Raw genomic sequence first — 4,057 nt, forward strand, 5'->3', positions numbered from 1 at the left:
TCTCATCCTCGGTCGTCCCCTTCTCCTCCTGCCCTCAATCCCTCCCAGCATCAGAGTCTTTTCCAATGAGTCAACTCTTCGCATGAGGTGGCCAAAGTACTGGAGTTTCAGCTTCAGCATCATTTCTTCCAAAGAAATCCCAGGGCTGATCTCCTTCAGAATGGACTGGTTGGATCTCCTTGCAGTCCAAGGGACTCTCAAGAGTCTTCTCCAACACCACAGTTCAAAAGCATCAATTCTTCGGCGCTCAGCTTTCTTCACAGTCCAACTCTTACATCCATACATGACCACTGGAAAAACCACAGCCTTGACTAGACGGACCTTTCCTGCTACCTCTCTATTTTAAACACAGTAGTGTTTATGTATCAATCCAACTCTCCTAATTCTTCTCACCCTCCCCTCCCTTCCTGTGTCCACAGGTACATTCTCTACATCTGTGTCTATTCTCGCCCTGCAAACAGGCTGGTCTGAACCATCTTTCTAGATTCCATACATATGTGTTAATATATGATAATTTGTTTTCCTCTTTCTGAAGTACTTCACTCTGTGTGACAGACTGTAGGTTCATCCATTTCAGTACAAATGACCCAATTCCTTTCCTTTTTATGGCTGAGTAATATTCCATGGTACATATGTACCACATTTTTATCCATTCCTCTGTTGACAGACATCTAGGTTGCTTCCACTTCCTGATTATCATAAACTGTGCTGCAATGAACATTGAGGTGTGTGCATCTTTTTGAATTATGCTTTTCCCAGGGTATACGTGTTTTAGACAATGTCCTTTAATGACTGTGGCTTATAGGACTTTCAGATGTTAAAGACTCCCTTCTTGTTGAGTTCCATTGTGATGGTAAGCTCTTCTGGAGCTCAGTTGCTAAGCACAGGTGGAAAAGAAGCTCATAGACTCTGCATCTCCAAGAATCAGGCAGGTAGAGCCTCAGCAGCCTGCATACCTCTCTCAAAACAGGAGAATCACTAAACACAGTCACAGCCAAGCCCAGCTCTGCCTCCAGGTAGAGTCCTACATTGTTGCTGCCTCCACACCTACCTCAGCCCCAGTGCCTAGGACTCCCAGTTCACTGAGTCTATAGTCAGTAGAACCACAGTTCCCATCACATTCATACCTCCCTTCACTCACTGGTTCATCTGTTTTTTCAACATATGCTTATTTAAAATCACTATGTGTTAATATACAGTATTTGTTTTTCTCTTTTTGACTTCCTTCACTCTGTATGACAGACTCTAGGCCCATCAACATCTCTACAAATTATCCAATAGCTCATTTCTTTTTTTATGGCTGAGTAATATTCCATGGTATATATGTATGACATCTTTTTAATCCATTCATCTGTATATATATGTACCACCTGGTCTTCCCAGGTGGCGCTAGTGGTAAAGAACCTGCTTGCTAGCGCAGGAGACATAAGAGACATGGGTTCAGTCCCTGGGGTTGGAAAGATTCCCTGGAAAAGCAAATAGAAACCCACTCCAGCATTCATGCCTGGAAAGTCCCATAGACAGACAAGCCTGGCAAACTACAGTCCATGGCATCACAAGAATCAGACACAGCTGAAATGACTTAAGACGGACATGTACCACATCTTTATCTATTCATCTGTATCATATATTAAGGCGTATAAGTGGAATCCAGAAAAATGGTACAGCTGAAACTATTTCCAGGGCAGGAATAGAGATGTAAACGTAGAGAAAGGACATGTGGATACAGAGGGGAAGGAGGGTGGGATGAACAGGAAGATTAGGATCGACATACACTAACTACAGTGTGTAAAATAGATAGCTAGTGGGAAGCTTCTGTATCACAGAGGCAACTCAGCTCGGTGCTCTGTGATGACCTAGGTGGGTGGAATTGGGGGCTAGGAAAGTGGGAGAGAGGTCCAAGAGGGAGGCTATACATGTGTATATGTATATAGCTGATTCAGTTCATTGTACAGCCAAAAAAAAAAAACACATTATAAAGCAACTATACTCCAATAAAAATAATAATATATTAACAATAATCACAGTATATTATATATTATAAATATTATATATTATATAATATATTGCATATAATACATATAATACATAATGTATATAATGTTATATATTATATATATATAAAGCTGATTCAGTTCATTGTACAGCCAAAAAAAAACATTGTAAAGCAACTATACTCCAATAAAAAATAATATATTAATAATAATTATATTATAGTGTATATATTATAAATATTACACAATATATTATATATAATACATATAATATAATGTATATATGTTATATATTATAAAAATAATATATTATATAATTATATTATTTTATATATATATAGCTGATTCAGTTCATTGTACAGCTGACAAGAACACAACATTGTAAAGCAACTATACTCCAATTAAAAATAATAAATAAATAAAATTCACTATATGGTGAATGCTGACCTTTCAGAGATAAAACCCTCAGAAGCTGTCCTTACTGGCTTCACAGTTTAGCAGCAAGAAAGACACATCAACTGACAAACAATACACAGGGAAGGGAAATGTTCTTTAATTTCTAAATCATGCCAGCACAAGAATAAGAGATTTACATGATAACTTCATTTAATTCTTGCACAAAAATGGCGTGAATACCAATACCACCTTCATTTTACACATGCAGGACAGAAAGAGGCTCCAGAAGGATGACTGATTTGCCACAGGTGATAAAGTTTGAAGTGGTAGAGAGAAGATCGGATGTCATCAGACTCCAGAGTCTGTTCTAATGCATCTCTAACAGGCAACTTTTTAATTTTTTTGGACCAGCGGATACAAGCATCTTAGTTCCCCAACCAGGGATTGAACCTGGGCCCTCAGCAGTAAGAGTTCTGAGTCCTAACCACTGGACTGCCAGGGAATTCCCTCTAACAGGAATTTAAAAAATATATTTAAAAACTTTTCTCATCCTCTAACCCCAAATAGATTCATTAATTATTCCCCATTGATGTATATTAGCCTGGAATCATAAATAGCTATTTTATACTTTGGTTTATAATTCAAATACTTCCGACTAAGCACACACACAAGTTTACAATAATGGAGTTAGTTCATTTCTTTCCATTGGTCCCCAAACTTGATGAAACTATCAGTCTTATAATATCACCCTCACCATATTCTACATTTTGCTTTTGTTGAACATTTCTGGAAAAGTGCAAACAGCATTCCATTGTAGCAACATGAAAGTTTAAATTAGTTGTTTTGGAGAAAAATGAGACCAGAAGAACATGCCCCTCTATGACATCTGCAGAGTTCCTCAGCCTCAGCACTATGGGTGTTTGGGGCTGCATGCTTCCCCATCATAGGGGCCGTCTTGTCATTATGGAATGTTTAGCATCATCCTTGGCCCTACACACTAGAGGTCTGTTGGATATGGATGTGTGTGTGTGCTCAGTTGAACCCTATTCTTGGCAACCCCATGGACTGTATCCCACCTGGCTCCTCTGTCCATGGAATTCTCCAGGCAAGAATGCTGGAGTGGGTTGCCATTTCCTCCTCCAGGGGATCTTCCCGACCCAGGGACTGAACCTGCATCTCTATGTCTGCTGCATTGGCAGGTGGATTCTTTACCACCCAGTCTCCTGGAAAGCCCCACTAGATGCCTATATCACCCACCAAGTTGTGACAATCAAAATGTCTCCCCACACTGTCAAACATGCCCATTTGACTAAATCATCCCCCAGTTGAAAACTACTGTTAATAATAATGACAACCTGAGAGCTTTCTTTGTGCAGCATTGCTGCAGACAGGAGACACCAAAGTCTTGAAGTAAATAGTCGTCTACCATGTCAGCTGATCTGTTTTGATTCCCTGGGTGGGATTAATTGGACAAGTCTGGACAAAGGCTACCTCCCAGGACCAACAGGGGTGGTGCTTGGGTAATTTGAAAAGTGACTAAAAAGGCCGGAAGGTCACTCTGGTTCACTTGTTAAGACAGCTGCACCTGGTGGGTGGGAGCTCGCTGTGTGGTCCCGGCCCACTGCCAGCCCAGGTGACTACAGTCTCTACCTTCTCAGTTTCCCTTC

General features: G+C 40.2%; 1 non-coding gene across 1 annotated transcript; it reads right to left on the reverse strand.

The window, feature by feature from the left end:
- Positions 1-2,819: 2,819 nt before the first annotated feature.
- TRNAK-CUU lies at positions 2,820-2,892 on the reverse strand. Its single transcript has one exon. It is a non-coding gene; the product is annotated as a tRNA-Lys (tRNA).
- Positions 2,893-4,057: the final 1,165 nt, after the last annotated feature.

The sequence above is a fragment of the Oryx dammah genome, unplaced genomic scaffold, assembly GCF_014754425.2.
Source record: "Oryx dammah isolate SB20612 unplaced genomic scaffold, SCBI_Odam_1.1 HiC_scaffold_21, whole genome shotgun sequence".
NCBI lineage: Eukaryota > Metazoa > Chordata > Mammalia > Artiodactyla > Bovidae > Oryx > Oryx dammah.